The 12,733-nt window shown below is 39.7% G+C and overlaps 1 protein-coding gene across 8 annotated transcripts in view; it reads left to right on the top strand.

Moving 5' to 3' along the window:
- The window catches only part of LOC121877511 (plasma membrane calcium-transporting ATPase 2-like), a 155,015-nt gene that overhangs the window by 119,195 nt on the left and 23,087 nt on the right, over positions 1-12,733 (top strand). The gene's annotated exons all lie outside the window — the stretch shown is intronic.

The following is a 12,733-nucleotide window of genomic DNA, read 5'->3' as shown; positions in this document are numbered from 1 at the left end:
TATATATATATATATATATATATATATATATATATATATATATATATATATATATATATATATATATATATATATATATATATATATATATACATATATATATATATAAACGCGAATTGTTAAAACCACGATAAACAAAAATGCGAAAAACACAGGATTACTGAACTGCATTATCTACCCTTAATTCACCAGACAAACAAGAGTTAGTCCAAGATATTTCACTGAGGTTACAGTTGAGATGGATTAATTCCCACATAGTACAATGAATAATATTTCTTTAATTTTTCCAAGATGTAGGAATAATTTGTTGTCTATGAATCATTGTTTGCATGACTCCAGTTCAGATGATAACTCGTTAGCTACAGTATATTGTTTGGATCGTTACCTGACACTAAAAGCACTGTCATCGACGTACAGAAAAATTTTACAATTAACACTAAACGGCATGTTGTTTACATAACACAGGAAGAGCAAATGTCCAAGGATACCCCGTTGTGGGACTCCACAGGCTATTGACATGAATGTTGACTCAGTGTTATTTGCAACAGCAATTTGTTTCCTGTTGTTAAGATATAATTTAAACCAGTCAACAGACCCAAGGTCAAGAGCCTGCTGTTTTTCACATAGTCTATCATGATCGACTATATTGAAGGCTTTTTGCAAATCTAGCATTACCTTACTTGTGTATTTTCCCTGGGCTATCTGGAATCTGATATAGTCAGTGAGATGGATCAGACTGGTGTCAATTGAGTGAGAGCCCTAAAGCCCATTAGGTAGCTGTACAAAATATTACAATCATGGAGGTATTTTTCCACCTTAGCATATAGCTGAGACAATGATATGAGTTATTAGGGATGTCACCTTTATTAGTGAGCTCTTAGGTGACTAGAGAGGTCAATACGGGTCCAGTAGTGTCGTCCACAGATGTTGCACGTGTGGAGAACTATATCTAGTGCGGGAGGGGCGGCGGCAGCATCTTTCCGCCGTTGGCGCTTGTCTGCCTTGCTATGCAGTCGGGCTATCCCAAAAGTACGTGTATTGACACCTCTCGTTTGGTGCTCCTCCAAGCTTTACGGTGTGGAGTGATTGTCTCCCAGGTGATGGGGTCAATTTGGCACTTATTCTGGTTTGTCTGAAGACTATCCTTATACCTTTTCAGTTGCCAGCCAGCATTACATTTACTATTTGTTAGGTGACTGTAAAGTAGATGCTTTAGCAGTCTACTGTCATCCATGTGGGTAACATGGTAGCCTCGATGCTCCTACAGTTGGTGTCAGTGAGAATACGTACAGGCATTTGTTTTCTTGTCTTCCCAGCTAACTCGGAGGATGGAACGTAGACTACGTTGGGGAAAGTTTTCAAGTGCCTTGAGGTGCCTCCTGTATGTGACCCATATTTTGCTGCCATATAGCAGGGTGGGTAGGACCACTGCTCGATATATGTGTAACTTTGGAGATAATTTCTGCTCCTTACAGCTGAAGACACGGGTACGGAGTCTGCCAAAGGTTCTAGATGCACATCTGATCCAATGTGGACAGGTGGGAGCCGAGATACTGAAAGTGGGTAACATTAGCGAGGGTAGTACCATTAGGCTGGTTGGATGGTGGAGGTGTGGCTGAACCAGGGGCAGGCTGAAAGAGAATCTGAGTCTTATGTACAGTCACCTCAAGGCCAAAGTGTGCATAAACATCTGTGTAGGTGTTCAGGATGTCCTGTAGGTTGCATTCAGTGTAAATGACAAGGGTGAGGTTGTCTGCACCACACTGAAGTTCAATAGTGGAAGCTGCGAACACCTTTGTTCCTGCCTGGAGTCGTCTTACACTACTGTACTGTACTAATTTACCAAGTGTTGAAGACGGACGTTGTGGTAAACCTATCAGCTGTTTGGCCTTTGTAAACAAACTACTCATGGTGTTGAGTGTGGGATTCTTTTTTCAGAAAAGTTTATTCTTTTGGGATAATATTTGATCAATCTGGCACCAAATGAACCTAAATGATATGGGAATTCTGGTGAAATTGCATCAAGAAGTGTTGAAGGAATCTTGGGGGAGGGAGCCACCCACCCACACTCTACCCGCCTTCCCTACCCTCTGCCTGCCTGCCTGCTGCTCTCAGATACACACTCATTTTCCACATACAGTATCCCTCTACTTTTATTTGTTCTTATTTCTATCTTTTTAGTACAGGAAGTCCTCGCTTAATGTCGAGGTTATGTTCCTAAAAATGTGACGTTATACGAAACAACGTTAAGTGGATCCATTTTCCCCATAAGAAATAGATAAAATATGGGAGTTATATTCCCCAGCCTCCCTTTGCCCCATGAAATTCATTACATATACAGAAAATCATTGCCATTTCTATAGAAAATAGTTCATACATATACAACTATCTGTACTAAGTTTGTATTGGTACTCACCGATGGGCGGAGGTGTTAGAGCGAGTGTATGGTGGGTAGTGAAGCGGAGGAGGTGGATGGCGGGAGGGGAGGAGTATGACGAGAGCGGAGGAGGAGGATGGGAGCGTAGGAGAGCGGTGAGTCACTAAGACTCTGTGGCCGCTTCTTTCTCCTCCTGCTCTGACTGGGGCTCCTCCGCCGCTGTTTGCTCCTCCTCGGTTGCAGCCTGTTGTAAAGATGCTGCTTCTGCCTTCCCATGACGAAAAAATGAGTCCAGCGTTGACTGCTTGGTGCTACTCTTCTTTTTATCCTTGTAGATCTCAGTGTAACAGCCAAGACTGTCATCAATGCTGTGTTGAATCTGTGAGCTACGTTCTCTGTTTGGGTCATTATCAATAAGGATTTGCATACCTTGCTGGATCATGTTGAACACTTCTGCCATCCTCTTTGCAGTTACCGTTCGTTGTGCAATTTCTTCGTCGTCGTCTTCAATGGGACTGTGTTCTGTTAGCAGTTGCAGATCTTCATTAGTTAGCTCTTCTGTATGGGATACCAGGACTTCCTCAATATCCTCTGATTGCAGCTCATCAAAGCCTGCCTGTCTAGCCAAGCTGACGGTATCCCTATTCACTGCTGGGACTAAGTCTGTGAATCCCGTAAAATTGTTGATGCACTCGGGCCACAATTTACACTACACACCATTCAGGCAACTTTCTGAAACCTCTTCCCATGCCTTACCAATGTTGTCAATTGCATGAAGAATGTTGAAGCCCTGCCAATATTATCAGATTGTAGGCTTATTTTCTCCGTCTGTAACCTTTAGCAGCTGGTCCATGGTACGGCATAAATAATATGCTTTGAATGCGGAGATGGCGCCTTGGTCCATTGGCTGCATCAGTGCTGTCATTTTGGGAGGCAGGAATACAACTTTTACATTGTCATGCAAGTTGTCAAGATTGGGAGGATGAGCTGGAGCATTGTCAATGATCAGAAGAATTTTGAAGTCAAGGTTCTCCTTGACACAGTATTCCTTCATTACAGGGACGGCGTACACGTTTAACCACTGGCTATATATGGCGCCAGTTATCCATGCCTTCTTATTTGCCTTGCAGATCACAGGAAGGTGATCCTTAGTGTAACCTTTCAGGGCCCATGGGTTGGTAGCTCAAGAAATCAACATCGGCTTCAGCTTGAAGTCGCTGGCAGCATTCACGTCAAGCAGCAGTGTCGAGCGGTCTTTTACCGCTTAAAAACCTGCCGTTATTTTCTCTTCCTTGCAGATTTAGGTCCTCTCAGGCATCCTCTTCCAAAAGAGACCAGTCTCATCCACAAGGAAGACTTGCTTCCACGAGTAGCCTCCTTCCTGGTTAATCTGTTTGATTTCTGTCGGGAATGTCTCGGCAGCAACCGTATCTGAACTAGCAGCTTCACCAGTCATCTTTAGGTTGTGAAAGTTATAACGACGGTTAAATCATTGAAACCAGCCTCGGCTGGCTGTAGAGGTCTCTTCCTTTGATCCTTCACCCTCTGTTTCCTTCATGTCGTCAAACAAGGATCTGGCCTTATGCTGGATAACCATAAGGCTCACAGGCGCATTGCGTTGATTCTGGTCCTCCATCCACTTTGCCAGCATCTTGTCCACCTTTTCTATCAAAGTGCATCTAGTGCGAGTTGTCTTAGTTGCACTCAGAGTAGTACCACTTCCAGCACTAACCTTAATCTTGTCCGCGTTGGTCCGGATAGTACGCACCGTTGTGGGGCTTAGACCTAGAACAGCGGCTATGCCCACAACACGTTCCCCTTTTTCAAAACAGGTTAATACATCCATTTTCAGAGCAAGGGTAATGGTCTTACATTGCTTCTTCACAACACTAGCATCAGTAGCACTTGATGCACGCTTGGAAGCCATTTTGAATGGTTAGAGTACAGTTTTTAGAGCAAAAGCACATAAGCACACACAAATGATGTGAAGTCGCAACAGAGACTGGCTTGGCGTCGCTTGGGGAGGCTGTGACGTTCCACTAGTGAGAGGTAGCGTGCTGAGCCGAGAGAGGGTGATGTGCCATAAGAAGCAGTACATGACGACGCAAAACGACGTTGTACTGAGTCATCGGGACGTTAAACAAATTTTGGGTATCTAAAGATTAGCGACGTAGTACCAAAACAACGTTAAGCGGGGCGATGTTATACGTGACTTACTGTACTGTACAGTATACAGTTTTGTCTTTATTCATAAGATAAATTCTGTGGCTACTTACATATATCACTTTACGGTATGAAACAATCATTTCAGTGAAAACAGTTGAGAACAAGACTTATGTCAGTTTCATATATTCTTTTTTTTTATTGTTGATGTAATAGTCTTTTATTAACCTTGTTATACACTTGTGGGGTACGGGATATTGGTTCACACTCAGGATGGGATGGAGAAAGGAAACTCACAATGTGCTCTCTCTATACATTTTGTATTGGATGTACAATGCAGCTTGGTGCTGGGAAGGCAGCATGGTTACAAGTGTTGAGTAGAGAGAGCTGGTTGGTGAGGGTGCTCAGAGGAGGACCAGCTTGTGGGTCGCCATGGTCGCCGGCAGGAGCGGAGGAGGAGGTGTTGCTTGCTGGTGGCTGTAGGTAGAAAGGGCTAGGTCACCACGAGGTGAGGTCTTATATAGCGGAGGTAGGCGTGGCTTAATAGTTGACTTCCTTCGTGTATGGCGGCGCTGGTTGCTGACCTTGGACACGAGGTGCAGGCTGGTGAATTCGAGGGTCGGCTAGTCAGCGACAAACAGCGTTTGTAGGGGAGGAATCCACGACACACTTAAAGACCTTAGTTTTGAAGTGCAGTAATAACAAAACAACAACTAATTTTCTTTAAACAGTTCAGATAAGCAGTTTTATCTCCACTACCCCTCCCCTTATATATTCGTTTTTTTTTCTTCAGACTTTCACATTTTTTAGACACGGGTCTGGCCCAATTAGTCCGGTTTATCCTGGTGCTACTGTATAAGTGAATTCACATTTTCAGGAATACACGTTGGAGGAGGGCTTACTGTACAGTATTATTTTAAAGAATATTAAGTACAGTGTATCTTAGCCCTGGCAGCTTATGTGTTGAGTAACAAAGCCAGTTAAAGAAAACTTAATCTTACATAGGAGCAACTGCTTTATTATATAAGTAGAGGCCAGTTATTTTCAAGTTTGCCAGTCTTCCTTCAGGGCTGCTGAGACAAATATTTTCCACTAAAAACTTAAAAAGTAATACCCAGTCATTCTAAGATGATAAAAAACATGGAACTCCTCATTGACCCCACTACCATCACTTCATTACTGTACTTATGAGTAATTAGTCCAAATAACCAACCTTACCATACAGTTGCTTCAGGGTTTTGCAAAGGTTATAATGTCTTATACATCAAGTTGGTTTTCTTGGCGTGGAAAACAGTCACCTTTGAGTTTGTACACATACATATACTGTAAATAGTAAGGACTTGACACTCTTACAGTATTTGAATAAAATGTTTTGAAAATATATCTTTGTGAAAAATTGCCTTGTTAGGAACAAGAAGAGTGAAAATCTAGTTATTTTGTTACTTCATTATGATTCAGTTTTGAGAAAGTATCAAAGGGAAATGCACATGACCGTAATAATGATTACATGTAAGGAGTTGCATCATCAAAATTTTATGGCACTCTTCCATGCATTAGCCGCAATTATCTGATAGCAGTTTTCCATGCTGCATGGTCTCTTGCAGTCTCTTTTGTCAAGTTCTTAACTCTAGTTTCATATCTTACAACCTCTCCCCATATCATTCTTGGCCTACCACTGGCTTTCCTCCCTTCCCTTTGCATCTCTTGACCCAATTGGTCTCAGTCATTCTCTCTACATGCCCAAACCGTCTCTGCCTACATCACGTAAAACTTACCCAGTACTCTCAATATCCAAATGCCCTCTTAGCTCTGAACAGGTTTCCTGTCTTTCAGTGTCACATTACACATCGATCTTGCCATTCTCATTTCAGCTTACTTGAGCCTGTATATGTCATCCTCTTTAACTGCCCATGTTTCACTGCCATACATCATCACACTTCTCTTACCAATTGTATATATCTTTCATAGCACATGTAGGGAGGGTCCTCTTGTCTTAAATAAAGGAAGAAACCCTAAACTATCCCCCAGCCTCTTCTGACATTTGAAACTGAGCTAACTTTAGCACCTTCAGTACAGATCAAGTTACCCAGGTAACAACTCAACACAGTCTAGGGATATATCCTTAATGTTGAGTTTCTCCAGCCTTGCTACAGTAAGGCCACATGGTTACCTGTGCATAAAGAACACTTAAAGTCAGCAACATCTTGCAGTTTGCTATCTACTCTACTTTACTTCACCTCTTGTGTACCCACCTTCCACACTCACTGCACATTATTGATTTGTTGCCAACACTTTTCTACAGATAGTACATGGCCATTTTCCACTTTCCAACATGGGACTCTTTACCCACGTCATTAATCAATATTTTTTCTTTTGTTTCGCCACATTCACTCTCAAGGTTTTTAACTATTTCGTCCTTCCATTTTTTAATTTTCTCTGCTGTTTCTTCAATAATGGAATACTATGTGCTATCAACACTAAGTCATCAGCATACAATAACTCCCAGGGCAGACCAGTCCTAAAGTCCCATGATATTGCATCTAGCACCTTGATAAACATGTGAGCGCTCAAAACAGACTCCTGATGAACCCCAACTTTCATCTCAAATTCCTTAACATTTACTCTCACAGCTACTTTTGAAACCTCACATATGCAATATACACTCGAACAAGACACTCCTCGAATCCTAGCTTTCTTATTGCCCACTTTATTTTTTCATATGGTATCCAGTCAGACACAAAGTACCATTTTCTCTCAAGATATTTCTCTTGTACCTGTGTTGTTTGGCTTTAAATAATGCCTCTACCCCTACCAGACATGAACCCGAACTTCATTCCATTTATGTCCACTCTCTCCTTTATCAATTTCTCAATTACCCTTTCTATAACTTTCATAACCTAATATAACGGTTTCACTGCAACCCTTTTACCCTCGTAAGTGCAGGTATTCATGATTACACTCTTCCGCCAGTCATTTTGAACAGTACAGTACATTCCATCGTGATTGCAACAGTCAATTTGGTAACCAGCAATACACCTTCATTGTCTGATGCTTCTAACCTTTCCAACTACAGGGTAATCAAGAGCTTCCAGCCACTTTTTAAATCCTTGGGGTCATTGTCCATGTACTGGTTCTGCTACCCCTAGGCTGCTGCTGTCCCATTCATACCCCTCATTCTGTAGTTGATTGTAGCAGTTTTCCAAACATTCTTGATTTCCTCAGCATCAACCTGTGGGTTATATGCAGGTATGACAGTCATCAGATTCGTGCCAACTTGTAACATGAGAACAATTAGCATATTATTAGTAAAGAGTAGTGTGAAGTTCATAAGAATATTGATTGGCAGAGAAATGATAGAATATTAATAGGAAGAATACTGAAGAGGCTGAAAACTTAAAATGAAATTTGGATAATTAATAAGCAACAGTTTTTTACTGTACTGTACAGAGTATTGGATTTTGTTGGTAAAGAGGAATGACGATAGGATTGTAACATCACCTAAATATTCCATGTAAAGGAAGATATGTACAGTATTGATAAAAAAGTGTAGCAATCAAAAGAAGGATAGGAATAAGTGTGGAAAATACCAAAAAATAATTTAAACCTAGTTTTGTAGGAAAGAATGTTTTTGGTAGTCTTAGAATACTCTTATGGGTCAAATACAGGGTACGTAATTTAAATAATGTAAAAAAAAAATTGCTTAAAATATAATATCTTGCTTGAATGAGATGGTTAGTGCTTTAGTTTTAGAGACATTAAAAGCTGCAAGCATAATACTACCCCAATTTGCACTGGCATTGAGATCACAGTTGAGATGAGGTCTTGTTTCAGTATTGTGAAGGGGGAAGTGTAACGACATGTCTAACTTGTAATACTGTAGTGGCATTGTGTGAGGAAGGAAGCTATAGCTTGTTAAAGGTTGTCTCATCTTCCCTAATGACCTGTCCAAGGTTGTTATAAATATTGGAACGGTTTCTTGTTTCAGTAAGGATATTATTCCACATGTGTCACACTATATATTAAGAAGAGATTGCTTTTATCCAATGTACATGACAACTTTGCCAACTTGAATACTGTATACAGCCCCCTCATTTATGGAGCATTTTATGTCTTAAGGAAATGTTTTAGTTTATGCTTTCCATCTTGTTCACAATTTTAGGTGTCACTGCAAGATTTGCCCTGTGAATTTTTGTCAGAAAAGAGGCAAAGGATAAGACCACAACCTTGTGGCTTTCCAGCATTAATTGGAAAGCAGTCAGAATGTGACTCATTTATGACTGCATGATTGCTCTCAAAGAAGAGATCTAAGAGATGAGAGAAGAAAGTAAGTTGGTGAAAGGAAATTTAGCTAAAGAATGTTGATACAAGGCTTTTTGTTCAGGCTTTTGATATACGTAATCAGATGATATTAAGATTTTTTTATATACAGTACGTATTCTGTACCTGGTAATTTATCAAGAGGAAAAGTTCAAGTTCAGTGAGAGTGTGAATGGTTCTACATAAAAACAATGGAGATGTAAACCAAATAGTGTGGTAAAGATTACCTTAACTTTTTCAGCTTGATAAATAAATTTTTAATTTATGGTTGATACCCTAACTTAACTTAACTTAACTTAACTCGGCACATATGGGACTCTGGCCTTGCCGAGTTGTCCCAAATTCCGACCTGTCGAGGCACTTCCCCCCTCCTACAAATATACGAGAATAAAAAATTATTGACCCATATACCTGTATGTGTGCATGATATTACTAAATGTGAAAATATAGCAATTACCAGCACTGCGGGTGAAGAATGAAGTATCTTAGTAGGTGACAGATGCATGGTAGGTAACATAGAGGTATGGTAGGTGACACAGAGGCATGGTAAGTGATGCAAGTGGCGAGATATGCAGAGATCTCCCCAGATAATTTTATATGTATATCTTGGCATTTCCCGAGTTATACTATAATACATTCCGAGACCATATCCATGCTGATTTATATGAAATTCCAAGTTATCAAATACCGAGTTATCGAGGGTTTACTGTATCTCTCTTAAATATGCCCAATTTAAAAAAAAAAAGGACATACAGTGAACCCTCACTTTACGCGGTCAATTGAACCCACGGCGGCCTGCATAAAGTGAGAAACGCGTAAAGTGAACAACATAACATATGGGATTAATTGAAATAGAGACCGGGCCGACACCCAAACTCCACTTTTTCAGACACAATACCTACGTTGTAGTAAAAATAGCTTCTTAATTTTATGATGGTATGCACACACAATTAATAATTAAGAGAAATATCAATAATATTAGGTTTTTTAACACTTACATTAGTAGAAAAGATGGCTGGGCACACGGGGATGGGGGGTTGGTTCTGAAGCAGAGGGCAGATTATTGGCCCTCACCTGTATCACTTGTATCAATTGTATCACTATCCACCACAGAGGCTTGCAGGGCCTCTTTGTCAAACCCCTCAAAGTCCATATAAGTCCATATCCTCACTATCAATGTCACTATCACTGACTTGGGCCGGCTGTGGTGGGTGGCGGGTGAAGAACTTGGTAATGTTTTGATGACTGGGCGACCTTGTGCGCACCCTGCTCACGCCGCTCTCCGCGTAAAAGGGTACACACACCGCGGAAAGTGAGCATTCCGTGTTCGGCAGGGTACCGCGGAAAGTGAGCATTCCGTGTTCGGCAGGGTACCGCGTAAACGAGTAAAGTGGGACCGCGTAAAGCGAGGGTTGACTGTATGTTATTAATCTGTAAAGTTACCTTAAACCTTTAATTGTGTAGAGCTTAACTTTTGATGATACACCATACCTTCATCAAAGGGGTTCTGGGTCATGTGAATTACCAAAAAAGCCAAATTAACCGAGTTCAGAATATTTTTACAGTACACTAATGCATTCAAAAATTTCCAAATTTTTGTGTTTGATTATTCATTCATTTTTTATTAAGTTTTTGCATCTTTCCAGAGATTGATCCTCATTATTCCAACCAACAAATATACTCGGCTACCATGCCTTGGCTGCCACATAAAATATTTTATTTATAATTACTGTGCAAACATTAATACAGTAATAAATAAAAGTAACACATTGCAAGGTGAGCTGATAATATGTATATGATATTCTGAAAGTGTATTGGTCGCTCTGATAAATAGATTAAAAACCCACATTGGAAAAATAAAAGATGAAATATTGGAGCTGGTATATTTCGGTGCAAATACTATACTACTCACTTTACAGTAGCTTGGCCCAGAAACCAAGCCCCCTTTCTACGCTAAAAAGTATCTGATTGGTCCATAAAAAGTGTTCGTTTACCTCTGCATTTATCATACTAACATGTTCACAATTCATAATTAGACCTGTTCTTCTCAATTAATGTTAAAAATTACAAACATAAAAATGCATATGATTTTAAGGCATTAGCACTTGAAAGAGGATGCCAAAAATGTTAAAATATGTACCGTTGTTATACATATTTTAACATTTTTAACATCCTCTTTGAGCGCCTAAAAATCATTTGCGTTTTTATTTTCGTAATTTTTAACATTATTATAGAGAAGAACAGGTCTGATAATAAATAGTGAACACATTAGTATGAATAAATAGACAGCGAAATGAACATTTGATATGAACCAATCAGCTCGCTTATAGAAATGAGGGCGTGGCTTCTGGGCCAAGCTAGTGTAAAGTGAGTATAGAACCTTTTCATCCAACTAACTGAAGAAAGCAAGGAAGAAAGACATAGAACATGGCAATCAGGTCACATGACCTGTCTCCTGAGTAGAGGAAGGGTAGGGGTTATCAATAATCATCGTTATAACAGCATTCAAGATCAGATCTGGGGTCCACTGACCATATGTCAGGTTAAAGTTTGGTGGAAATGCAATAAATGAAGATTAAAAAATTTTCTACTCTGCTCTTTGTTTTTCTTATTTCATAGTTTTATATGATTTTTTCTTTATTTCTAAGCCTGATCATTTGTATAAAGTGGATTAAGTGTTTTTTTTTCCGAAATATTCCCCTAGTGGGGTCCGGTGGGTCTTACAGTATGTTGCCCCGGGTGACGTTCCAGAACGCCCGACCAGCTCGCCCAGGGTGACTTTTCAGAACGCTCGCCTTTTCCCCCCACTGTTTAAATGCCCAGCGCGGGTTATCAGGTTCCAGTGTGACTACAGTACAGTATTTGCCTGTCACGCCACACTCTTGGGCACAGGGAAGCTTCCTGAACATAATTACCTACGTACTTTTGTTTGTTTCATTTTCATTGTTTGTCCATTTTACATGTTGTATCAAAGTAATATTGCTTTAAGTATTGTTGTGTATTATTACTGGAAAATAATGCTATGATTATTTTATAAATGTATTTATTTGTGGAATTATTGTTATTTTATGCATTGCTTGCTCTACCAAACACAAAGACAGCCAGACAGCCTGGTGACCAACTGCGTGTGTATGTGTGTTGCCAATCACTTTTTATGAAAAATAATGCAAATATAATATTCTAAATGAAATATTTATAGCAAGTAAGTACAGGAGTATTATGATTAGTAATTATATGCATTACTGGCCATCTTGGACACAAAGGCAAGCTAAAAATAGCTGTTAAATGCGTAGGTGACCACGAGCGTCGGCTGTCAAAAAAACACTGTCCCCTTATCTTCCTCCCCCCTCCCTCCCTCAGTGCTGCCAGGGAATTTTTTAGAGGGTCAATATATATAGTTTTCTTACTTATTTTTTTTATTGTTTTATCATTTAAAAAGTTTACAATACTGTACTTATATTGAGCACTTATTGTACATTGGCAAGCATGCAGGAATTAGAGGAGTAATTGATGAATAATAACATGCTATGAGACTGAGGACAAATAATTTTCATGGACATGAAATGTAGACCGTGGAAGAGAATCTTGGAAAGAAGAGGTTTTAGTGGAAGATTTACATTACTGTATTTATATATACCCAGTACTGTACTGTATTTTATGATTACAAGAAATTTATTTGTTATGTATAATTTATGTTTGGCTAATAAGCAATGCTCTGTAATTTGCCACAGCATTTCCAGTTTTATTTTTGATTGCTGACTTTGAACTGAATAGTTGACCTACCTGTTCATGACATACTTAGAAATCTCACCACTGATAATGCAAGATATGGTATAAAATGAAATAAACTGAAGAAACTAGTACAAATGATATTGG

Source organism: Homarus americanus, unplaced genomic scaffold (assembly GCF_018991925.1).
Source record: "Homarus americanus isolate GMGI-L3 unplaced genomic scaffold, GMGI_Hamer_2.0 scaffold51859, whole genome shotgun sequence".
Taxonomy (NCBI): Eukaryota; Metazoa; Arthropoda; class Malacostraca; order Decapoda; family Nephropidae; genus Homarus; species Homarus americanus.
The sequence above is the reverse complement of the archived record's forward strand: the minus strand, read 5'-3'. Positions and strand labels throughout refer to the sequence as shown.